This window comes from Cetorhinus maximus, chromosome 21, assembly GCF_964194155.1.
Source record: "Cetorhinus maximus chromosome 21, sCetMax3.hap1.1, whole genome shotgun sequence".
Taxonomy (NCBI): Eukaryota; Metazoa; Chordata; class Chondrichthyes; order Lamniformes; family Cetorhinidae; genus Cetorhinus; species Cetorhinus maximus.
The window spans coordinates 10060036-10086893 of record NC_135899.1 but is presented as its reverse complement, the minus strand read 5'-3'; the positions used below and the strand labels follow the sequence as shown (position 1 = coordinate 10086893).

General features: G+C 43.8%; 1 long non-coding RNA gene across 1 annotated transcript in view; it reads left to right on the top strand.

Annotated features, from left to right (window-relative positions):
• LOC144695676 (uncharacterized) overlaps positions 1-21211 on the top strand; it is a 306135-nt gene extending 284924 nt beyond the window's left edge. The window contains exon 3 of the long non-coding RNA XR_013579988.1: positions 20578-21211. This is a non-coding gene — a long non-coding RNA (uncharacterized LOC144695676). The remainder of the gene's footprint in view (positions 1-20577) is intronic.
• The last annotated feature ends 5647 nt before the right edge of the window (positions 21212-26858 follow it).

The following is a 26858-nucleotide window of genomic DNA, read 5'->3' as shown; positions in this document are numbered from 1 at the left end:
GAAGCAGCATTTTACTTGCATTTCCCTCAATTTAGTCTACTGCTTTCACTGCTCTCAGTGTGGTCTCCTCTTCATTGGAGAGACCAAACGCAGATTGGGTGACCGCTTTGCAGAACACCTTCAGTCTGTCAGCAAGCATGACCCAGACCTCCATGTCGCTTGCCATTTCAACACGCCACCCTACCCTCAAGCCCACATGTCCATCCTTGGCCTGCTGCAATGTTCCAGTGAAGCCCAACGCAAACTGCAGGAACAGCACCTCATCTTCCGACTAGGCACTTTACAGCCTTCCGGACTTAACGTCGAGTTCAACAACTTCAGATCATGAGCTCTCTCCTCCATCTCTACCCCATTTCTGATCCCCCTTTTTCCAAATTTATATTTTTTTACATATGTTTCTTTTTCCTCCTATTTTTAACTTTATTTCAATCTATCAATTTATCTCCAAATTACAGCCTATTTCGATCGCTTCCCCCGACCCCACTCCCACCAGGGCCATCTGTCACTTGCTCGTCCTGCTTTCTAATCTTAATGTCACCATTAACACATTCCTTAGACAATATCACCACCGTCAACACCACTTTGTCCTTTTGTCTATGTCATATTTTGCAATATCTTCTTTGCCTCCACCTATCACTGGCCTTCTATCCAGCTCTACCTGTCCCAACCCCCTCAACCAGCTTATATTTCACCTCATTTCTATATTTCCTTAGTTCTGATGAAGAGTCATTCAGACTCGAAACGTTAACTGTAATCCTCTCCGCAGATGCTGTCAGGCCTGCTGAGTATTTCCAGGTATTTTTGCTTTTGTTACAGATTTCCAGCACCCGCAGTATTTTGCTTTTATCTTAAAGTTAACATGGTACCCACTTGACAGTGGAATTCCAAATGGGTCTCCCCAATTTCAGTTACTTTACATAGCAGACTTATGCACAAATGGCTGGAGGCTTCTTGAAGGCAGGAAAATGGGTGGTGAGGAGGATGCTAAGAGGCTTCAAGGCAATTTAGACAAGTTGAGTGAGTGGGAAAATACATTTTAGAAGCAATATAACGTGCATAAGTGTGAAGTTATCCACTTTGGTAAGAAAAGCGGAATGACAGTATTATTTAAATGGTGACAGATTGAGAAATGTTGGTGTACAGAGGGACCTGGGTGTCCTTGTACATCAATCACTGAAATCAAGCATGCACTTGCAGCAAGCAGTTGTGAGGGGACTTGAGTACAGGAGGACGAATGTCTTACTGCAGCTATAAGTACCTTGGTGAGACCACACCTGGAGTGTTGTGTGCAGTTTCGGTCCCCATAGCTAAGAAAGAAAATTTGCCATAGAGGGAGTGCAGCGAAGGTTTAGCAGACTGATTCCTGGGAAGGCAGGATTGTTGTATGAGGAAAGATGGGGCCGACTAGGACTGTATTCACTGGAGTTTAGAAGAATGAGAGGGGACCTCTTTGAAACATATAAAATTCTGACAGGGCTGGACAGACTGGATACAGGGATGATGTTTCCTCTGGCTGCAGGGTCTAGAACAAGGGGTCAAAATCTCAGGATACAGGGCAGGCCATCTAGGACTGAAATGAGGAGTAACCTCTTCACTCAGAGGGTGGTGAACCTGTGGAATTCTCTACCACAGAGGGCTGTGGAGGCCAAGTCACTGAATATATTTAAGAATGAAATAGCTGGATTATTACACTCTAAAGTCATCAAAGGGATGGGGAGAGTGCGGGACTATGGTATTGAGATAGAGGGTCAGCAATGACCACATTGAATGGCGGAGGAGGCTCAAAGCGCCCACTGACCTACTCCTGCTTCTATTTTTCTATGTTTCTACACTCCTGTTAGGCTATGTGAGGAGAGGGTCATGTAAGATCTTTCATTCCCCTTAATTTTCTCTCTCTTTAATATCTAAATTCTATTCTTTGGTATGATGTTGAAACTGTATCTTCCTCACAATATAAAAACTTCCATGTTGCCAATATTGTCACTAACCTTTGGGAGAAAAACACTCCTTAGCTTTGCTTATCTAGTTGCTGACTGTAAACAGAGTAACATCCCTTTTAAATCCAACAATCCCTTCCATCATCTAAAATTGCAAATTCCCTACACATCTTGCATGCTAAACCAGAATCCATGTTTACTCATTAGCATTTCAAGCACTTTTCTACACCAAGCTTCTTTTGATGATTCCAGCTTGCAGGCTTCCTGACTCCAAATGTAAGTAAATCACACAGACTGATCCAACGTTACTCATGCCCACAAACCTACTTTACAATGAACCAGAAAAATATTATGAAAATTATTATACTTTCGTTAGACGGTGCCAGCATCACTGCTATTTTTATGCATATTAATGACTTGAGCTTTGGTGTACAGGGTATAATTTCAAAATATGCAAATGTCACAAAACTTGGAAGTCCTGTGAACTTTGAGGGGCCAACTAGAAAGCATCGGCAGGTTGGTGAAATGGGCAGACATGTGACAGATTAAATTTAATGCAGGCAAATATGAATCGATTCATTTTTGTAGGAGAGTCAATATAAACAAAATGGCACAATTCTAAAGTTGTGGAGGAATAGAGAGACTTGGGGGTATGTGTGCACTATTTGTGAAGGTGCCAGGGCAGCTTGAAGAAGTGGTTAAAAAGCAGACGGAATCTTAGCCTTGAATAAATGCACAAAAGCAAGGAACTTTCAGAAAATTTATAAACCATTGGTTTGATCGATATTAGAGTATTTTATCCAATTATGGGCTCTGCACATTAGGAAGGATGTGAAGGCTTCAGTGAGATTGATTCCGGAAATGAGGGATTTCAGTTACAAAGATAGCTTGGAGAAGGTGGGATTATTCTCCTTTAGAAAGAGAAATAGAGTGTTGCTTTGTTGGAGGTCTTCAAAATCATGAGATTTCTGGATAGAACATAGAGTGAGAAATTTCCCCTATCGGTGGAAGTGCCCGTAACCACAGGTGATAGACAAAAGGGACATGAGGAAAATCTATTTATAGCAGCGAGTGTTTCTGATCTGGAATGAACTGTCTGAGAGTTTGGTGGAGACAGATTCAATCAGGACTTTCAAAAGGGAATTGGATCATTAACTGAAGAGGAGTAATTTTCAGGACTGTGGGGTAAAGGCAGAGGAGTGACACTCGGTGAATTGATCTTGCAGAGAGCCAGCACGGATACAACGGGCTGAATGTCCTCTTTCTGTGCTGTAACCAGTCTATAATTCAGTGATTTTCCTGATTTAGTTTCAGTCATGTACCTGAACTCCATTTACCCACCTTGGCTCCAATTCACTGAATCCTACCTTAGAGCGCAGGAGGCGTTTTCAGGAGTTTAGAAATGCCAATTGGCATCTGTCGTTCAGACGGAGAGGCGCGGGTTTCCGTGGCGGGCCTCAGTCGAGTTCGGACCTTGGGCAGTGAGTTTGGGTCGGGCGGGATTGCGGCTCCGCTGGGCTCTTGTCTCGGCAGTTGTAGCCGATGGGAGCGACTAGAAAGAAAGGAAAGGGGAGAGGACAGGCTGTTTTCACTGACCATCCTGCCTGTGGAGAATGATGCGTCTCAAATATCTTGATGAACAAAGGTTTTTATTATTTATTGGTTATTGTTATTTATAGTTTAGTCTTTAATGTTTAGTTAATTCCCACTTGGCTCAAATATTTTCGTCACATTCTCTTACATTATAAAACAGTTTGGATATTACAGCTTTATTTCTGAAATGTTCGCTGATACTACAAGATACTTAAAGAAAGGGCGTCGATTCACCAGTTCACGCAGGGCAACAGGAGGAGTCCATTTAGCGTCTCAAACCTGTTCTGCCATTCAATGAGATCAAGGTAGGTTTGTGAGCTCATGCCATATAGCTGCCTTTGCCCCATATACCTTACCACCTTTGGTTGACAAAAGCCTATCTATATTAGGTTTAAAATTAACAATTGTTTTAGCATCAGTTGCCACTGGGGGAAATGATTTGCAAATGGCTGCCACTTGTGTGTAGAAGTGAAATGTTGGTGCAAGAAGATTCTGTCGGTGCTTTAAAGCCATAATTTAACATTCACTTGAAGGAGACCAATTTATGGGGTTGTGGGAAAAATCAGTTTTGTGGGAATATACTGGACAGCTGGCCTCCTGTGCTATAAGATTCACAATTCTGCAAAGCTTGTGTTACATGGAGATGCTATTGAATGAACGGGTCGCATGGTAACTTTCCTCTTTTCAACTCCTCTCTAGTTGCATTTAAGTTTTTAAGTCATTTACATGCACTGTTGATGGTCCTCACCATTTCTTAATCCCAGAATATACGAAGATTTTGCACTCTGTGGTTACTGCTCGGAGGGCTTCTGCTACATTCATCCCTGGCCTCATAAACCACTTACCATCATCAGGTCAAAATGTGCGTTGCCTTCCGTGACTTCCCTAATGCAATGGGTCATAAAGCAGTCATGCATTATATTTTGCAAACTAGATTTGGAATCACTTTGGTATCCATTTGGTTGGTTGGAGGAGACATTAACATAACCCTTCCTGCTTTCCCTTTCCCTCCTCATCTCTTCAGAGAGCAAAGCCCGCCTTTATATTCTGATCTGACTGTGCGTGGTTAATGGCGTAACTTTGCATTGCCCTCAGGATGACCATCTTTAATCTCCAATGTGTATTTGAGATCCAAGGGCATATCACATCTTCCTCCTGCCTATTCAATTGTCTCTGAATACGTTTTTGTATATTTTATGCTTTCGCAGAAGGGGCACTGTAAGTATGGAACTCGTTCCTTCAAAATACTAGATGCTAGAGTCAAATATTTCCAAATGTTAAAGATTGGAATGGATGGTCTTATGTTGATTGAGGGAAACGTGGGATATGGAGTAAAGGCAGGTAAATGAAGCTCCCGTATACATCAGCCATGATCTAACCAAATGGTGGAACTGGCTCAAAGGGCTGAATATCCATGGCTGCATTCAATCATGTTTATAATCTTGCTACAATGTTCTATTTCCATAGAACTCCAGTTGCCTTGTGTTTGATAATTGTTAATTCTGAATGCATTTAGCATTCATATTTTTACAGCTGAGTGTAGCTATGACCATATATTGGCCCCTAGTTTATCCTTGTTAATGTTACCTGGTCCTTGCATATCATTCAGCTGCTTTGTGGATTTCGTTATTTAATCAATGTCATATGGGATCACATTTCCTCCTGGCCTTGTCTCTCCTATCCAATGTAAATACTCATTGTAGCTACTTCAACATTTCTGACCAGTTCCATTACTTTTGTTTGGTCATCTCTCCCTTTTTGTCACAAGAGCAGCATCAGAATGGTTATGTTGCTGGACTAATAATCCAGAAACCTGAAATAATGATTTGAAGGCATTAGTTCAAATCCCAAGATGGTAGCTGTCGAATTTAAATTCAAATAACTGAAAACAAATCTGACATAAAAATCTAGGATCAAAAGCAGTAACCAGGAAACAACTGGATTGTCGTAATACACATCTGGTTCACCAATTTTTTTTAGGGAAGGAAATCTGCTGTCTTTACCTGCTCCACCGTATTTGTGACTTCAGACCCAAAGAATTGTGGTTGACTCTTAGCTGCTCTCTGAAATGTACTAGCATGCCACTGAGTTATATTCAAGAAGGTAGATCGCCAACACCTTCTAAAGGGCAATTAAGAATGGGCAATAAATGCTGGATCCTTGTCAGCGCCATTCACACCCCATGAATGAATTATAAGAGTAGATATATTTTTGTAATGAAGGCCAATATATATTTTTCAACGTGCCATTATTTCCACAACCGTTATTCCATATTATCAGTTTTCTTTACAGAAATTCCTCTTTCACCAGAACAGGATATATTTCAAAACAAATTGTCTTGATTCTCTAAGCCATCATTGTATGTTGGGGAGTGGTTTACTTGCTCAAAAACCAGCTTAGATAAGACCGGTGAAAACTATGTCTTTTGTGCTGCACTGATCCTATGGTTGTGGAAAGTATAGAAACAAAGAAAATGGGAGTCATTCAGCGCTTCAAACCTGTTCCACCATTCAATATGATCATGCCTGACCGTCTATCTCAATGCCATATCCGTTCTCTCCTTACACTTTGATGCCATTAGAGTCTAGAAATCTCTTTCCTTCTTAAAAATATTTTGTGACTTGGCCTCCACAGCCTTCTGAACCAAAAGGTCACCACTCTTTGAGTGAAGGAATTTCTCCTCATCTCAGTCCTAAATGGTCGACCCGGTATCCTGAGACTGTGACCTGTTCTTCTAGACCCCCCAGCCAGAGGGAACATCATCCCTGCATCCAGTCTCTCCAGCCTGTCAGAATTTTATACGTTTCAATGAGATCCCGTCTCATTCTTCTAAACTCCAGTGAATACAGGCATAGTTGACCCAATCTCTCCTCATACGGCAATCCTGCCACCCCAGGAATCAGTCTGGTGAACCTTCACTGCACTCCCTCATTGGCAAGTCTATCTTTTCTTAGGTAAGGAGACCAAAACTGCACAAAATACTCTGGGTGTGGTCTCACCAAGGCCCTGTACAGTTGCATTAAGACATTCTTGCTCCTGTATTCAAATCCTCTTGTAATGAAGGCCAACATACCATTGGCCTTCCTAACTGTTTGATTTCAGTGATTGGTATACAAGGACACCCAGGTCCCTTTGTACATCAACTTTATCCAATATATCACCATTTAAATAATACTCTGCCATTCTGTTTTTCCTACCGAAGTAGATAACTTCATCTGCCATGTATTTGCCCACTCACTCAACTTGCCTAAATCCCCTTGAAGTCTCTTTGCATCCTCACCACTCACATATAACTCACGTATAACAAAATCATTTTTGCATAGGAGGTTTCAGAGGGTTTATGTGAAGTGATGTCCCTGTCTCCTTGTGATGATTTTACAGTTACAGTAAAAAAAATTTTAAAAAAGCAAAAAAAAACTAAATACACTTCAAGGCAAGAGTGGCTTCACACAGTAAACAGTGCTTTACTGCAGTTCAAAAATATCTTCACTAGCCTCAGAGCTAACCGTCCCCTTTCCTGTTCAGCAACTGTCCTGATATATTTTAAATTCAGGGGAGGGGAGACACTGAGAACACTTCCAGTTGTTTCAGACCGAAGGAGATTCAGAGTTTGGTGGGTAATCGACCAGGGTGTGTGTGTGTGTGTGTGTGTGTGTGTGTGTATGTGTGGTGGGGGATATATGCGCAGCAGAGGGTTATTATTGGTTTATGTTGACTCTGCGCTTCCAGGCCCCAAGAGAAAATAAACTTTGACTGTTTCTGAGCAGCCTCCAATGGACCTTTGAAAAGCAGTTGTGTCGGATCCACCCCTTTCTACCTCAAATTTTCAAACTGGGTCCTCTGTACATTGCGGGACTCCGGTTCCTGGGCCTGAAACAGGCATTCCCGATGCCCATCTTGCAATCTTAACCAAGGTGCTGACGGCTAAAGCACCAGAGTTAGTGTCATTTCCAATTGACTCCCATTCCATTTACACCAGATGGGGATCTTTAAGTCGACCCGATAAGTTGGACAAGGGAGTTGGAAAAAAAAACAGACTTTGAAGCAAGGGGTAAATAAAATAATTTATTTCATTCTTCCAGGATTTAATTTAACATCCACTTTGTTTTGTCTAGTTTAAAAATAACGCTTGGCAACAGAGGTATTGAACTGATTCATCTCAAACACGGTGATGTCCCACCACCTACCGCCTGTGGAGCAACATTACAGGTTCCTGCAGTTCACAGCTCATTCTACCCAGTAAGTTCCTCTCTACAATTGAGCTTCAATTTGTTTCTTCTCTCCCCTCCTTCTTTCCCCCAGTCCTACAGAGGTCCTCGCTGATCTTTCACTTCCCAGTTTTCAGACAGGGTTTATACTCGGAATGTTAACCTGGCTTCTCTCTCCACCTGTGACTGAAACCGACACCCATCAGTTTACGGCTGGCAGGAGGCAGGGGAGACGGTGTGAAATTCTGGGATGGATCTGTTCCTGACTTGTCGCCCGACAGATTTTCAGTGGTGCGGAGTTTTTCCCATTAATGTTCAATGCCAAGGTTATGCCAGTTTTCATTTCCAAACATATCGACAAGCTAAAGTGAGGCAGAGTCCCACGATTCAGTGAGCGTTTATTCGAGCTGGAATTGTAAAGATTGATTAGAGGTTGGGCTAATTTTACAACCAGCTTTGAGCAAGTTCTGCACATACATGATGAAGGTTACCTTCACGTTAACGAAGGGCACACAGGACTTGCATATCAATAGCAATTCTGTGCCCATGGGCTCATTTGACATTGCTAGCTTACTTACAAATTTTGCACTTAAGGAAGTCATAGATTTTTGCGCTGCAACACTATATCATGGCGATCTAGACCCCCCACCATTGTGTGAACCAGTATTCATTGAACCTATGAACTTGGCAACTTGCGCCGTTGAGTTCAGTTTTAATGACATCATATATGTCCAAATAGATGGTGTTGCAATGGGAGCCCCTCTAGGCTCAGCTGTCGCAAACATCTTTATTGGGTTTCTTGTGAAATGTGTCTTCGATGGAATGACACCTCACCTCCACCATGCTCACCATGAAAGCTTGATGCTGAAATAATTTCATCAAATACATCCTGAGCGATAATGGCTACTCTGATCAGATCATTTCATGCTGTATATCAGGCAAACTGATGAACGGGCCTAAGGCCATCACTTTTGACCCTGAAAAGTGCCCCATCTACCTCAGAATACTCTAGAAGGACAAGGTATCTCAAGAAGTTGAGCAACAGGTGAAGCAGTAGCAACACAAGTGATATTCACCACGAACAGGATGCTGCCATCAAACCAAAAAGACATTCTGCTTTTCACACAAATGAGTAATGTGATATATGAATCTTAGTGCCAGTTTGATGCTTGGAATGCAGCCGTACACCCCAAAGGCTCGTATCAAACAGAATATCCCAGCTGCTGTTCGCAATGGGCAAGTCACAGACTGCACCCAACCAACCCATGTTTTCAAAACTCAAAACGCATTGTCCAACAATAGATGTGATTCCAGAATTGGACAACATTTCCTAATAATCCTCAGTGTGCTAAGAATGACAATGACAATCAATGTAAGATTGCCAGTCGGGCTCGTACTTTGGCACATCTGCACATGCTGGAAGCGACTTATATTAATACAAAGGGCATAGTTCATTGCAGACAGAAAGAACATGTACACACATTGCGCCTGTTTCAGCTAAAAAAAAGTGACAGCCATTTGCTGACGCATTCCTGCCTGGTTTAAATTTCAAACAATAGACCATAAGACCATAAGACATAGGAGCAGAAATTAGGCCATTCGGCCCATCGAGTCTGCTCCACCATTAATCATAGCTGATAAGTTTCTCAACCCCATTCTCCCGCCTTCTCCCCGTAACCTTTGATCCCCTTACCAACCAAGAACCTATCTATCTCTGTCTTAAATGACCTGGCCTCCACAGCCTTCTGTGGCAATGAATTCCATAGATTCACCACTCTCTGGCTAAAGATGTTTCTCCTCATCTCTGTTCTAAAAGGTCTTCCCTTTACTCTGAGGCTGTGCCCTCGGGTCCTAATCTCTCCTACTCATGGAAACAAAATCCCCACATCCACTCTATCCAGGCCTTTCAGTATTCTGTAAGTTTCAATCAGATCCCCCCTCATCCTTCTAAACTCCATCGAGTATAGACCCAGAGTCCTAAAAAGTTCCTCATATGTTAAGCCTTTCATTCCTGGGATCATTCTCGTGAACGTCCTCTGGACCCTCTCCAGAGCCAGCACATCCTTCCTGAGATACGGGGCCCAAAATTGCTCACAATATTCTAAATGTGGTCTGACTAGAGTCTTATAAAGCCTCAGCAGCACATCCCTGCTTTTATATTCTAGTCCTCTCGAAATAAATGCCAACATTGCATTTGCCTTCCTAACTACCGCGTCAACCTGCAAGTTAACCTTAAGAGATTCCTGGACTAAGCCTCCCAAGTCCCTTTGCACTCCAGATTTCTGAATTCTCTCCCCATTTAGAAAATAGTCTATGCCTCCATTCTTCCTACCAAAGTGCATGACCACACACTTCCTCACGTTGTATTCCATCTGCCACTTCTTTGCCCATTCTCATAACCTGTCTAAATCCTTCTGCAGCCTCCCCGCTTCTTCAATACTACCTGTCCCTCCACCTATCTTTGTATCTTTGCATCTGCAGACTTAGCCAGGATGCCCTCAGTTCCTTCATCTAGATCATTAATGTATAAAGTGAAAAGTTGTGGTCCCATCACTGACCCCTGTGGAACTCCACTAGTCTCCAGCTGCCATCCTGAGAAGGACCCCCTTATCCCCACTCTCTGCCTCCTCCCAGACAGCCAATCTTCTATCCATGCTAGTGCCTTGCCTCTAACACCATGGGCTCTTATCTTACTGAGCAGCCCCCTGTGCAGCACCTTGTCAAAGGCATTCTGGAAGTCCAAGTAGATAACATCCATTGGCCCCCCTTTGTCTAACCTACTCGTTACCTCCTCAAAGAATTCTAACAGATTTGTCAGGCATGACCTCCCCTTGATGAAACCATGCTGACTTTGCCCTATTTTACCATGCACTTCCAAGTAATCTGAGATCTCATCCTTAATAATGGACCCTAAAATCTTACCAACGACCAAGGTCAGGTTAATCGGCCTGTAATTTCCTGCCTTTTGCCTCACTCCCTTCTTAAACAGGGGGGTCACATTAGCGATTTTCCAGTCCTCTGGGACCCTCCCTGACTCCAGTGATTCCTGAAAGATCACCACTAACGCCTCCACTATCTTTTCAGATACTCCTTCAGAACTCTGGGGTGAACTCTGGGGTGTAATCCATCTGGTCCAGGTGATTTTTCCACCTTCAGATTTTCAGTTTTCCTAGCACCTTCTCCTTGGTAATGGCCACCATACTCACCTCTTCCCCCCGACTCTCTTGAACTTTGGGGATGTCACTCATGTCTTCCATCGTGAAGACTGACGCAAAGTACCTATTCAGTTCCTCCACCATTTCTTTGTTCCCCATTACTACTTCTCTAGCGTCATTTTCCAGCGGCCCAATGTCCACTTTTACCCTTTATATATCTATTTCTCTTACCCTTTATATATCTAAAAAAAACTCTTGCAATCTTCTTTTATACTACTGGCTAGTTTACCCTCATATTTAATCTTCTCCCTCCTTATTTCTTTTTTAGTTGTCCTCTGTTGGTCTTTGTGGGCATCCCAATCCCCTGGTTTCCCACTGCTCTTTGCGGCATTGTATGCTTTCTCTTCAGCTTTTATGCTGTCCCTGACTTCCCTTGTCAGCCATGGTTGCCTCGTCCTCCCGTTGTATGCTTCTTCTTCCTAGGGATGAATTTTTGCTGTGTCTCCCAAATTACTCCCAGAAACTCCTGCCATTGCCGTTCCACTGTCTTTCCTGCTAGGCTCATCTTCCAGTCAATTCTGGCCAGCTCCTCCCTCATGCCTCTGAAGTTGCCTTTATTCAACTGTAATACTGTTAAATCTGATTCCAGGTTTTTCCTCTCAAATTGCAGGGTAAATTCTATAATATTATGGTCACTTCCTCCTAATGGTTCCTTTACCTTAAGCTCCCCTATCAAATCTGCCTCATTACACATCACTAAATCTAGAATTGCCTGTTCCCCAGTGCGCTCCACCACAAGCTGCTCCAAAAAGCCGTCTCGTAGACATTCCACAAATTCCTTTTTAATGCTTGGCAATTAAGTGTTAGTCACCATCACTGGTGCATTCTCCATGGCAACTCCTCTACAAATCAGACTCCACTTCCCAACCAATCAACACTCTCTTGATATACTGTATAAATTGTTGTTTTCTTCTTGTGTTAGTATTCTTGCAGTGTCCTGAGTGCAAGAAGAAAAGCTTTATGTCTATTACTCAGCTTTACTCAAGTTCTGCATTGCCAAACGTGAAATCATGAATAATGAAGATGATGGTTAAAGATTTTAGGAGGAGGCAGATAAACTGGTGAAACGAGGAGACACAACACGGAGGTGTGAAGCGATGCATTTTGGAAGGAAGATTGTTGGGAGGCAAAATGAACTGGAACTCAGCATCATTCTCGCTCACAGACACAGTGACTCACACACCGCACCAGACACGCGCACACACTCAAAACGTGGAAATGTATCTAGATTACAATGAGTGTTCCAGCAGAAAATTATACCTGCAAATAATGATAAACCAAGTATCGAGATCAGGGCAACTGATTCCCGAGATTCCGCAGAGAGTGTGGAATCCGAATAGTTCGATGCCAACAGCTGAACAATCAGAAAAATGCATCAAATTCAGTTTAATTCTGCTTTTATTCTTTCAGTTAGCGTTGTTTTAATTTCACGGCTACCATGAGTTATTTTGTGACTATGTGAAGTTTCGCTGAAATTACCGTAACATGTTCCCTCATCTTCAGAAATATCAACTTGTATTTTTTGTTCCATCTGTTTTTGAAATTTTGAGAGCTTCTCCTCAATAGAACTTAAATTTTCCTGATTTTCTAGAAGGGTTTTCTCCATTGTTTATAGAATCCTCTCCTCTTCCCTGAGATCTCTGAGTAAACGCTGCCCTTTCTCAAAGAGAATCTGGTGCATTTTAGTGAACTCGGTTGTGATGTGGGTCTGCAGACTGATCGACTGTTCCTACCAAATGAAATGTGAAACAGAATTAATGTCCCGCAATAAAGGGAACAAAACTAACCGAGATCCCAGAAAATCAGCACAGGGAGACCTTACCCTAACTTCGGAAATCTTCCGTTTCTGTTTCTGTTCCGTTTCTAGAACCGCCGATTTTTTCTGTGTGATAGAATCTAAGGAAGATTTCAGCTGATCCTGAGATTTGGAGAGAAAATCACAGAATGAAAGTGTTAGACCAGGAAAATGTGATAAAACTATCAGCTTGGAAAATATTTTCCCTTTTACCTTGTAGATTTCAACAGTTCTTTAACCGTCAGGAAGCGGTGTTCTCTGTGTTCCCACGAATCTCTACAAGTGTAACAGATCAATTTCTTGTCATACAGACATAGAGGTCTACAGCACAGAAAAAGGCCCTTTGGCCCTTCGAGCCTGCGCCGTTCAAACAAGTACCCAACTACTCGAATCCCATTTTCCTGCACTAGGCGCATAGCCTTGTATGCCATGGCATCACAAGTGAACATACAAACACTTATTAAATGTTATGGGGGCTTCTGCCTCTACCACCCTTTCAGGCAGTAAGTTCCAGATTCCCGCCACCATCTGGGTGAAAAAATTCTTCCTCACATCTCCTCTAAACCTCCTGCCCCTTACCTTAAATCTATGCCCCCTGGTTATTCATCCCTCCACCAAGGGGAAAAGTTCCTTCCTGTCTACCCTATCTAAGCCCCTCATAATTCTATACACCTCAATCATGTCCCCCCTCAATCTCCTCTGCCCCAGAGAAAATAACCCCAGTCTACTCAATCTCTTCTCATAACTAAAACCCCCAGCCCAGGCAACATCCTGATAAATCTCCCCTGCACTCTCTCTAGTGCAATCACATCCTTTGTATAGTGAGGATTCCCGAACTGCACGCAATACTCTAGCTGTGGCCCATCCAGCATTTTATACAGTTCCAGCATAACCTCCCTGCTCTTATACTCTGTGCCTCGGCTAATAAAGGCAAGTATCCCATATGCTTTATTAACCATCTTATCTACCTGTCCAGCTACCTTAAGGGACCGGTGGACATGCACACCAAGGTCCCTCTGATCCTCGGTATTTCCCAGGGTCCTACCATTCACTGTGTATTTCCGTGCCTTGTTTGTCCTGCCCATGTGCATCACCTCACACTTATCTGGATTAAATTCCATTTGCCACTGATCAGCCCACCTGACCAGCCTTTCTATATCCTCCTGTAATCTAAGGCTATCCTCCTCACTAATTACCACCCCACCAATGTTCATGTCATCTGCGAACTTACTGATCAACTCTCCTCCATTCAAGTCTAAATCATTTATATATACCACAAACAGCAAGGGGCCCAACACTGATCCCCGTGGAACCCCAATGGACACAGGCATCCAGTCACAAAAACAATCCTCGACCATCACCCTCTGCTTCCTGTCACTCAGCCAATTCTGGATCCAATTTGTCAAATTGCCTTGGATCACATGGGCTCTTACCTTCGTTAGCAGTCTCCCATGCGGGGCCTTATCAAAAGCCTTGCTGAAGTCCAAGTAGACTACGTCAAATGCATTGCCCTCATCTGCACACCTGGTCACTTCTTCGAAAAATTCAATCAAATTGGTCAGACATGACCTCCTCTTATCAAAACCATGCTGACTGCTCTTGATTAATCCCTACCTCTCCAACTGTAGATTAATTCTGTCCCTCAGAATTTCTTCCAATAGTTTCCTACCACTGAGGTTAGACTGACTGGCCTGCAGTTGCCTGGTTTATCCCTTCCTGCCTTCTTGAATAACATTGGCTTTCCTCCAGTCCTCCGGCACCTCTCCTGTGGCCAGAGAGGTATTGAAAAATATGCCAGCGCGCCTGCTATCTCCTCCCTTACCTCACTCAACAGCCTGGGATACATTTCATCCGGGCCTGGGGCTTTATCTACATTTATGCCTGCCAGACCACTTCGGCTTCCTCCCTTTCTATGCTAATTTCTTTAATTATATCAATGTCCTTCTGCCTGATTTCCATACATTGCCAGTTTCACAAAACAGATTCAGTTCTTCCCGATGTTTCTCACAGTGAAGTTTACTTTCTTCTCTTTCGGGTCCAGCATTAATTTTCGAGCTTTCTCGGCCAGATTCGCTAAGGCCCGCTTTACCCTGAGGTTTCTTTCCGGAAACTCCTCTCTACATTCCGGGCAGGAATTTATCTCCTTTTCCCAACACTGGGTGATACAGGAGCGGCAGAAGTTGTGTGCATAACGCAGCGAAACAGGATCAGTGAAGAAATCAAGACAAACGGGCAAATTGTCTCCTCGGTCAAACTCTGGACCTGCTGTTTGGAAGCCATGTTCACATTCTGCACTCCTTGATTCAAACCGATTTCACTTCGGATGTGGTGCGGAACACCTTCAGTTTCATGGTTTCCCAATGAAGTTCACGACAATACGCAAAGAAATATTATTATAAACTAATCTATGTCCTCTCGACTTTCGCACGTGTTGATAAAACATCACGCAGTGTGAAGGATATAAAGGGTTAGAGCATAAAGGGGAATAACTGAACCCAGTCGAGGCGGGTTGGGCTCCAGGGAAAGAGAGGGAGGGATGAGGCGGAGATGGGCGAGATCGAGAGTTTGGTGCATTTTTTTCCAGTCTGAATTCACAGATGATTAAAAACCCTGTGCTGAAACAAGATGAAAAATCTAGATCCATAAACTGAATTGTATTAACGATTGTAGCGCAGATCCCAAAGCACAAAGCAATATAACTGTCAAAGAGTCATTTGGGATGACAGTGACAGAGGAGATATTTCGAGAGGTTGGACCTGTGAGGTTTGGTTTTATCTGCTAGAAAGTAAAGCTTTGTGTTTTTATAGCGCATTCCACCAGACCGGGCCGTCCTTTAAAACCAATGAATTATTTTGGAAGCGGAGGGATTGTTGTAAAGTCGGGAAATGCATCCGTCAACAGCGAGCGCACGACAAGCCTGGGCTATGCACTGACGTAGTGGGAGTGAGACTCGATCCCGCCTCTTTCTGACTCAGAGGCGAGATCAGGATCAATGGGCCACAGTTGAGAGGGAGCCCTAAGTGACAGACGGTTGTCGCCCTATTTGTTTGCAGAGGAAATCTGGAGAGATGATGCAGTGGATTTTTTCGGAAGTGGAGAAAATATTCAGACATTGAAACTCTGGATCAGGGATTCTGGATTCACATCTCAGGCAGTGTTGCTCTCCCAGTCCCTGATGAAGAGGACACAGGGTTTCGGGGGAGGACTGTGGGACAGACCAATGGAAAATGGGAGAGGGGGGAAACGAAATCCTATGGGGATCGAACTTGAAGCTCTTCCCCCTACAGGTATCACAATTCAATAGCGAGAAAACACAGCCTGTGGCCCGTTGTCAATAACCAATCACCCGACTGAGAGGGAAACAGACACTTTAGTGAGGCGGGGAAAATCGAGAGTATCGGGGGAAGGGGAGGGGAGAGACCAATGTGGATTTGAAATAAATGTGTTTGATTTTTGAAATTTGTTTTGTTGCAGGGATATTATCTCTGACACCAGGTTGCAAAATGATCCATCTATTTCTCAATATGTAACATTGTGGCCTATTGTATTGTTACGACATGTGCGTTAATTAACGCCTGTGTGGAGCAGAGAAAGGAAAATCTGGCGTGTGTGGCCCGTGCACCGCCAGCGGGATTTCCTTACATTCATTTCAATAGAAGGAAAATCTGGGAAGTTTCTGTCATTGGCGACAATCCTCCCCAATCATCTCGACGGACTTCGACACGATTTTGGAAAATACTCTCACCCTATTAGCATGGGCGAGGGGTGGCGGGGGAGTTCTGTAAAATTGGAGTTTGTTCATTCAGGAGTGAAATCAGGAAGCACGTTTTTCATTACCAAATGTAAGAGAATTGTGGAATATTCCCTCCTCATAAAGGCTGTGGATACGGGAATAGTTGGAATTTTCCAGGATATCAAGGCATATGGAGCTAAGGCGGGTAAGTGGAGTTGAGATGGAGCTCAGCAATTGTTCAATTGAAATAACGGAAAAATGTGGAGACTGAATGAGCGACTCCTGTTCCTATCTTCCTACCTGTAGCTCAGTCCTTCCGGTGAGATATTAAACCAAGGCCGTGTCTGCCTCTAGCGCTTCTGATCTCACGGTAGAGGAGCAGGGGAGTTCTCCCGGTGTCCTGGACAACATTCCTCCCTCAACCAGCACATCAGAGAGATTAACCGAACATTCACCTCATTTCCTCTCTGTGGGACCTTGCTGTGTATAAAAGGCTGCTGCATTTCCCTTGCAACGACGTATACCACACTCCCCAAGAGTTCATCGCGAGTGCAGTTAGTTTCTGGGATGGGTTGTGGCCCTGTTTGAACACAAGTCTTTCATTGTTACAAAGTGCACCGCTGCCACCTGCTGACAGAATCTCGGTGCTGCAGGAAAGGATTCCCCATTAAAAACGGCCCGAGAACTGGTGACGTCCTTGGAGTTTCACAGGCACCATGGACCGACTCCTTCTGTGTTGGATCATATTATGATCATTATGCATTTTTTAGACTTCTTTCCTATCAAATCTACATTCTCAAAAATGACTTCAATCGATTTCATTGTTTCGTTATGTATTCCCTGGCCCGCATTGGGAAAGATTCGGTTAAAAAAAGTCACATTAATATCCACAATTATGTGGGAAATATATACGCATTAGGAATGCCCATTAATGTGTACATTTTGATATATACTGCTGTATTTAGTTGGCTTTTAAATGCGTTACCTGAACTGATCTGATTGACATCCAGGCATTGCAGTGTCAAGAGAACATTTTAAGAACAGTAATAGTGGGGAACAAATGATTGGGGCTCAACACGATCCTTGTCGGTCTGGGTATCTTGGGTAAAATGCGTGACATTGGGTAAAATGCGTGACTTTGTCTACGGACCTGGTTAGATGCAACGCACGATCACAGGCTCACGTAACCCAATAACATCAATTGTGAGCCCGGTGCTTTCCACCGAATACGTTTCCTTATATTATTGTCCTCCTCGTTCACTGAGTTCACTGTTAACTCCTGGTTTTGTTTCTATTAAACATGAACTGTAGATTAAAAGAGTCCTGCTGTAAATATATAGGTCCTTGCTCAGACCACACCTGGGATTCTGTGTACAGTTTGATCTTCACACCTAAGGAAGGATATTCTTGCTTGAGACGGATGTCATTGTGCTAAGAGGAGAGAGTAAGTAGATTAGCTCCATGTTCAGTCGAGTTCAGAAGAACTAGAAGCGATCTCATGGAAACATAGCATTCTGAAGGTGCTTGGCAGATGAGGCGCTGGGAGGATGTTTCCCCTGACTAGGTAGTGCAGAAGTAGGATCCTTGGTGAATCTGGCCAAGAAAGCTGGAAAATTAGACCCGAGCAGGGACGATAAGGAAATTGGATTTCACTGTGAGGATCTTCAGGAAGAACTGAAGATGTTTATGAAACTGACAAGAAATTGACCTGTATGACGTGTCGCGCTGGAAAAGTCACGAGTCACATCCCTTCCTGCAGATCAAGGAAGCGGTTGATATCACCTTGGCACGATGGACAGGAGAGTTCCTTGATCTAGTCTTTCACTCATATTATAAGAAACACTTCCATTCTGTGATTTTCTGTACCCAAGCCGAAGACCGGTTGAAACGTTCCTTAATTTTCCTCGGACTCGCTCGCAAGGCTCTAAAATCAGAAACGAAACAGAAATGGAAAATTTCCGAAGTTAAGGTAAGGTCTCTCTGTACTGATTTTCTGGGATCTTGGTTAGCTTTGTTCCCTTTATCGCGCGACATCGATTATGTTTCACATTTCATTTGCAGAAGGCCGAGGGAGTGGAGATCAGAGAGGGAGTGGAACAAAAAATTAAAATGACTGGAAATCCAAAGTCATTTTTGTGGAAGTGTTCTGCCCCTCAAAATGTAGAGAAGAACTGCATCCTGCCCAGAGAATGCAGCACAGAACGTGCAAAGATGGGCAAGTATACACTGTTTCATCCGGCAGGAGAGCTTGGGGCCATGGAAAGTGAGAAGGGATGAGGTAAAGAACAGCATGTGATGGTGCAGCGGGGAGAGGAGAAAGTGTGATTGAGGAGTGGGCCAGGGTATCACAGAGGGAATTGTCTCTTCAGAATGCTGAAAGGCGAGGAGAGGGGATGACGCTTTTGCTGGTTGCATCAAGCTGGAGGTGGTGAAATGGTGGAGGATGATGCACTGAACCTGGAAGCTGATTGGGTAGAAGGTGAGGGCAAGGGGAATTCTGTTCTGGAAAATGGGGAAGGGTCCGATTAGAAGAGCGGGAAATGCAACAGGCATGAACAGGACCGAGTGCTCTGTTAACCAAAATGGGCCCTTGGTTGAGGACAAGGGCGGATTCCCTTTTTATTGCTCGATATGTTGTCAAACAGCACAATATTCACATTCACATCACAGTGAAATCTATTGAATCATATTTATGGACGGACCTTCTGGTTTCAATGTTTACTAATGTTTGTGTGCATTTCAAATGGGTGTGGGTGAGGTGTATGGACTAGCGTGTGCGAAGTGTCCAGATCCCGCGATGCATCGATCTTAACATTTTCACCCTTTTGTTCAAATTTTCTGGATATATTAATCTCTAGTTCGTTTTGTTTTTTTTGAAAAAAATATACTTTATTCATAAAATATCTGGAAGAACATTCCAAAACAGTACAAAATCACCATCACAAAAGTACAATCAGGTTCAACTTTTACACATGGATCACGAGGTGTATCAATACAATCAATGAATGTTACAATCATCAATATGGTCAATGCAGACAATCAGACAATGGTATTGGAGTTATCAACATATATCATGTTGCCCTCTGAGGTGCTTCAATACAATTATAGTACAATTAGTATTCAATGCATACATTCATTTTGAGCTGTACAGCCCGAGGGCTCCCAACAGTTCCCAGCCCCTCGGTGCTCTGTGGCAGAAAGGTCTTAGACAGCGACCTTTCCCCATTGCGCCTTTGTGGCGGCTGCCCCAAGCTTTAGTGCGTCCCTCAGCACGTAGTCCTGGACCTTGGAATGTGTCAGTCTGCAACACTCGGTCGGGGACAACTCTTTGCTCTGGACAACGAGTTTCGGGCAGACCAAAGAGCGTCTTTCACCGAGTTGATGATCCTCCAGCTGCAGTTGATGTTTGTCTCGGTGTGTGTCCCTGGGAACAGCACGTAGAGCACAGAGTCCTGTGTCACAGCACTGCTTAGGATGAACCTCGACAGAAACCACTGCATCTCTCTCCAAACCTTCTTTGCAAATGTACAATCCACAAGGAGGTGAACAACGGTCTCGTCCCCACCACAGCCACCTCGAGGACAACGTGCGGAGGGGGTGAGACTCCTGGCGTGTTGGAAGGATCTGACGGGGAGGGCCTTTCTCACCACCAGCCAAGCTACATCTTGGTGCTTGTTGGAGAGTTCTGGCAATGAGGCATTCTGCCAAATGACTTTGACAGTCTGCTCGGGGAACCATCCCACAGGATCCACCCTGTCCTTTTCCCACAGGGCCTCTAACATGCCGACCACTGCCTGATGGACTTGTGGTCAAAGGTGTTTCTCTGCATAAATTTTTTCACGAGGGACAGGTCCATCTATTTGGAGCGTTCTGCAGCAGCGTGGCCAGACCCATCCTTCGCAACACCGGGGACAGGTAGAACCTCAGCACGTAATTACACTTGGTGTTTGCATACCGAGGGTCTATGCACAGCTTGATGCAGCCGCACACAAACGTGGTCATCATTATGAGGGCAATGTTGGGCACGTTTTCTCCCCACTTATCTAGAGACTTGTACATCGCGTCCCTGCGGACACGATCCATTTTCGACCTCCAGACAATGCGGAAGATGGCTCGGGTGAATGCCATCCTTCAGGGGTCTGGAATGGGCCAGACCTGCTCCATGTACAGCAACAGCGAGAGTGCCTCACACCTGATGACCAGCTCTAGTTGGTTTTGTTTTCTGTAATTGTGATAATGCTGTCAATCTGACTTGCTTAAAACACCCACCATGTTGCAATAACCTAAATTCCTTCCACGATGAAATAACACTGACAAACTAGACTAGGTTTGCACAGTCTGTAAATATTGTCCAGAATATCACACTCAAGTGGGTGCTACAATACAATCGGAGGGATGGAAGCTCGTGTGTTTATGGGATTTTATTTTACATTAAAATGGGAATGTGGTTTGAGACTGTTTAAGCATGTAAATGATGTGTCACTGCTATGATTTGAGAGTTTGCATTGAACGTGATGTGTGAACTGATCTGGTATATATGTCATTAACAGATAATGTTTAACCACATGACAAGCAGTTGCTGCATTAGAATGTTAAAGGGAGTTATCATTACACCAGTTATCATTTATCTCTTGTTTTTCTGGCCTGTTTCAACACTGTCCACATAAGTGAAATAGTCCTTAAATCACTAGTTGGTCATTAGCTGTTTTATTAAAAACACCATTAAAACATTTTATTCATGTCTGTTTTATTTGCAAAAGGCCCCAGTGCCTGAATCCTTCTAGCCCCCATTTCAAATTCATCTGGATTATTTTAAGAGCCTCCGGCTGGCATAAATGAAGTGATAGTTGCCTGGAAATTGCACTGAAGTTTACTCTGGCACGTCTGCCATTGCCAACTTGGGTAGTGTCCTGAGATAGGCATTGGGAATACCAGCCTGCTTAGGGTGGGAAGGAATGCAAGGTCATTAAATCAGAAGGCACAGAAAGTGGTCAATTGGACTTTTGTGTCTGCAGAGGTGCTTTGATAGAGGTTTGATATTGTCTTACACCCGCCACCACCACCCCCCTCCCGCACACCCCATAGCCCTGCAATGTTCTCTTTTGCAGTGAAGTATTCATCCAATTCCATTTTGAAAGTTGTATTGAATTTGTTTCCACCACACTGGCAGGCAGTGCATTCCAGATCATAGCTGCCAGTGTGATAAAGAACCCTCTTAATCCCACTCTGCTGCTTTTTCCAACAACCTTATATCTGTATGCTCTGGTTGCTTATCCCTCTGTGACTGGAAACCGTTCCTGCTTAGAAGCAGGATCACTGTTTTCATGGTATGTATCATTGACATGAACTTAGGTACATGGGACCTAATTTCAAAATTTGCAGATGACATAAAGCTTGGAAGTATCGTGAACGGTGAGGAGAATAGTGATGGACATCGAGACACATTGGTGGAATGGACAGATATATAGCAAGTCAAATTTAATGCAGGGAAATGGGAGGCGATACATTTTGGCAGGAAAATTGGAGAGGCAATATAAACAAAAGGGTACAATACAACAGTGCAAGAACAAAAGGACTTGGGGTTACATGTGCACTAACCGTTGAAGGTGGCAGGGCTTGTTATGGAAACATACGGGATCTTAGTCATAAATAAAGGTACAAATGTAAGGAAGTTCTGGGGAATCTATATGAAACACCGTTTTGATTTCCAATAGTGTGCAGCATTCCTTACTCTGGTGCTACCTGTCTCTCATAATTATTTATATTCCTTGTTTATTTTATTTCGAATGTTGCTTTCTGTTCTCCATTCCCTTGTCAAGTTAGTTTAAACCCTCTGTTATAGTAAAACCAAATCACACCACAATCATATTTGTTCTGTCCCTGTTCAGGTGCAACCCATCCAGCTTCAATAGGCCCCGCCTTCTCCAGAACGAGCCCTAGTGTCCAAAGAATCTAAAACCCTCCTTCCTGAACCATCTCTCTAGCCGTGCATTGATCTAACCTATCTTCCTATTTTTCATACTGACTAGCACGTGACACTGGGACTAATGTGGAGATTATAACCTTTGAGGTCCTGTTTGCTAATTTACTTTCTAGCCCCCTAAATTCTATTTGGAGGACCTACCTCATATGTATTTTCAGTTTTTATTATGCAGGAGAAAAATATCTGCCAGTGTTTTGGGACCAGATTGGAGAAACAAGCACAAAGGTGTCAGGAATTGAAGTATTAAAGTGGGACCAATGCAAAACACTGGGAAAGTTGGAAATACTCATTAGTTCAGGTAGATGTCCTTTCACCAGGACTTAATGTGGGCACTGTTAATGTCCACGTGAAAGGGCTTAGGAACGTTTTTACGACGGTTGAGGTGTTATGTAAATATGGGTTGTTGTTGGTGTTGGCATTTAGTTGTTCATCTGAACTTAAAAAACCAAACAGTCATGCTGGGGAGAGGATGTTCATCAGCTGCACGAGGAAGGGAATGCACACAGTAATCTCACTTATTTATACACCAGTACAGTCACAATGCAGAGAGACTGTTCAGGTACTTCTCATGTGCGGTCGGATTCATTCAGTTTTCCCAGCTGTTAACGTCCGAGTTAAGTTCAAATGATTTCGTGCACGTTCAGTGCATTCTTACTGAAGAGGGACTATTTAAATGTCTGCCCTGGGAAGAAATTCACTCGTTCGCCCCATCAACTGACATACTCGTGAGTTTAATTGTGACTGCAGGGATTGGATTTTACTCTTATTGCCCCTGCGTTGGGGACTTTTAATTCTTCATAAAATCCCACTCCCCTTCTTTCCCCGGGGGAATGGAGGGTCCATGCACATGGATTGCTGTATAATTTGTTTCTTAATTTTATCCGGTTCCAACCTCTACACCATCACAGCAACTTAGCGAGATAACCGCTTGTCTGTCTCAACAGCATCCGGTGAGCTGCGGAGATCAGGAGCGATCGAACCGTCGGATGGATGAGGAGGGTCCGCAACAATTTCGGTGGCCGTAAATCCAGTCTAACGACCTGCAGTCCCAGCATTTGCAACTGCGGCTCTTCCAGAAAGAGGCGCGGGTTAACTGTCGCCATCCTGGTAAAGGAGGAGAAGTGTTCAATCCGCCCCCATCTCGGTGCAGGAACACTGAATGGGCTTCAGGTCCCAGTTCCCAACTGCTCTAGGAGCCAGGGAGAGAAGCTGATTGGCCCATTGGGATCACGTTTGAATGGCGGAGCATGATAGAGGGGCGGAGTGGCCTACTTCTGCTCCGGATTCGCATGTTCGTCCACTGAGGCGGGTCTACGAGTTTGACCTTCAGGGCGCAGCAGGCGCATGCGCGACTGTCCTGGGCCAAGAGGAGAGGATGTTGTGAATTTCTACCCTGGACTGACAGTGATGGATTTTGGAAGCTCATTTTACAGAGGGTTAGAAGGGGAGGGATTTACACACAGCAGAAAGTGATGAATTCATTGATTTCATTCTCACTCTGCACACAGGGCCTGGAGAACTGAACCCAGCCAGAGTAGAGGGGAGAAGACAACTGGGACTGGTGGGAAGAAATGGTGGAAATGGTGCGATGGGTTTGGATTCAGCACAGGGTGGAGGGATAATGTGTGGGACGGTGATTTACAGCTTTAGGTGAACAAGAGAGGAAAATATGTTCCATAGGAACGAGAATTATCTGTTCTGAATTTCCAACCTGCACTGAGAGCTTTTGCAAACTCCTTTTACAGGGTATTCGAAGGGGCTGGGAAAAGCAGATAGAAAGCTCAAACCAAATATCATACCTAGATCTGACAAGTCGGTTGATTCAGCAAGGCCTAAATATTATTGATATTTGAATGTTGAAGGAGAAGTGTTTGTTGTTTGTGAGGGAAAATATTTCACACTTTAGTCTGATTGACCCACATACACACAGGAATGAACATGTTTCACTGCACTGACTGTGGAAAGCACTTTCACTAGTTAACTACCTTGAAAAAACCAGCACACCTTTCACAGTGGGGAGAAACCATACACATGTTCTGAGTGGCCGAGGCTTTAACTGATCATCCAACCTGGAGAGACACAAGGACACCCACACCATGGAGAAACTGTGGAAATGTGGGGACTGTGGGAAGGTATTCAATTACCCAATGGAGCTGAAAACTCAACAACAGAATCACACTAAGGAGAGGCCTTCTCACTCTGCTCCAATTGCGGGAAGGGTTTTTAAAAAAGGCATGATGTGATGAGGCACCAACGCACTCGTACTGGGGAGAGGCCATTCATCTGCTGTGCCTGTGAGAAGGGATTCATCCACCCTCATTGACCACCAACCTGTTCACCCTGATAAGAAACCTTTTAAATGTTCTGACTGTGAAAAGAACTTTAAATGCAAAATGGAACTGCTGACAACCTACACACTCACACTAGAGAGAGGCCATTCACCTGCTCTCTGTGTAGGATGAGATTCACTTTTTCATCTAACCTGAAAAGGCAACGTCGAGTTCACAAGTGACAGCAAGTTTCAGATTTGGCCGTTATTACTGCTGTTACTTACATCCAGGACTGGACCATGTCCATTCTGGTGAATGGAGTTTGTCTTGGCTGATGTTAATAACCATTGTAAATTGGACAATGGTTTGATATTCTGTGGAAATGCAAAAAACAAAAACAAAACAGCTTTCCTTCAAGTACAGTGTCTAGTCCTTGATATCTCAGTGATAGGACAAGGTGATTGAGAACTTATGAAGTATGTGGAATCCATCTTCAAATTCAGTTCCTGTATCAGAAACTGTATTATAACAGGAGCTGGAAGTAATATGTCGCCGGAAATGAGATAGAGTAGGAACTAGAGCGATGGCTACAAAAAAAAATCAGGACTGGGGATTAAAAACTGCAGGGTATAGTATATTTAGAAAAGATAGTGAATGGAAAAGAGGATGTGAAGTGGTTGTACTTACTCAATATAACAACATTATGTTGTTATATCATCCAGCAGTAAGATAGAAATAGAATAATGTGGATAGGGATAAAAGGTGATAAAGGATCAATCAAACTCATAGGTGTAGCCTACAGGCTAAATAATATGGAAGGGAGCTGGAGGAAGTACCATGCAGACAAATTGGAGAATTCAGTAAAAAAATGAAAAATAACCATGGGGGCTTTCAACTACCCTGATATTAATTGGACAGAAGAGACAAGTAAAGGCCATAATGGTGTGGAGTTCCCACAATGTGCACAGGTGTCCTTTCTAATCCAATGTAAAACTCCCAACAAGGGACCATTCTATATTGGATCAAGGAATGGGGAATGAAACAGTGGGTAAGAGAAGTAAAATTCAGGGAACATCAAAGGAATAGTGACCATAACATAATGTACTTTAAGTTAATAATGGAGAGGGACAAAGCATAAGAACGTTTTGGGTAAAAAATTGAAGTAAGGCCAATCTTGTGGGGAACAGAAAATAAGTTTTGAAAAATAAAATGGACACCGACATTGGCTAAGAATGGTGTAGAACAACATTGGGAATCTGAAACTGGACGGACCACCTGACATCGACCTAGGCACCGGAAACGACAACAGCAATCGCAGCCCTGTTTACCCTGCGAAGTCTCCCTAACTAACATCTGGGGGCTAGTGCCAAATTTGGGAGAAGTGTCTCACAGGCTAGTCAAGCAACAGCCTGACATAGTCTTCCTCACGGAATCATAACTTACAGATAAAGTACCAGACTCCACCATCATCAGCCCTGGGTATGTACTGTCCCACTAGCAGGAGAGAGCCAGCAGAGGTGGTGGCACAGTGGCATAGAATCGGGAGGGTGTTGCCCTGGGAGTTCTCAACATTGACTCCGGACCCCTTGAAGTCTCATGCAATCAGGTCAAACATGGGCAAGGAAACCTCCTGCTGATTACCATGTACCACCCTCCCATAGTTGATGAATCAGTGCTCCTCCTTGTTGAACATCACTTGGAGGAAGCACTGAGGGTGGCAAGGCGGCAGAATGTACTCTGGGTGGGGGACTTTAATGTTCATCACCAAGAAAGGCTGAGTAGTACCACTACTGGCCGAGCTGGCTGAGTCCTAAATGACATAGCTTCTAGACTGGGTCTGCGGCAGGTGGTGAGGGAAGCAACAAGAGGGAAAAACATACTTCACCTCATCCTCACCAACCTGCCTGCCGTGGGTGCATCTAACCATGACAATGTCGGTAGGAGTGATCTCTGCACAGTCATTGTGGAGGCGAAGTCCCGCCTTCACATTGACGATACCCTCCGTTGTGTTGTGTGGCACTACCACCGTGCTAAATGGGATAGATTAGGCTGTAACTAGCAACACAAGACTGGGCATCCATGAAGAGCTGTGGGCCATCAGCAGCAGCAGAATTGGAAAACACA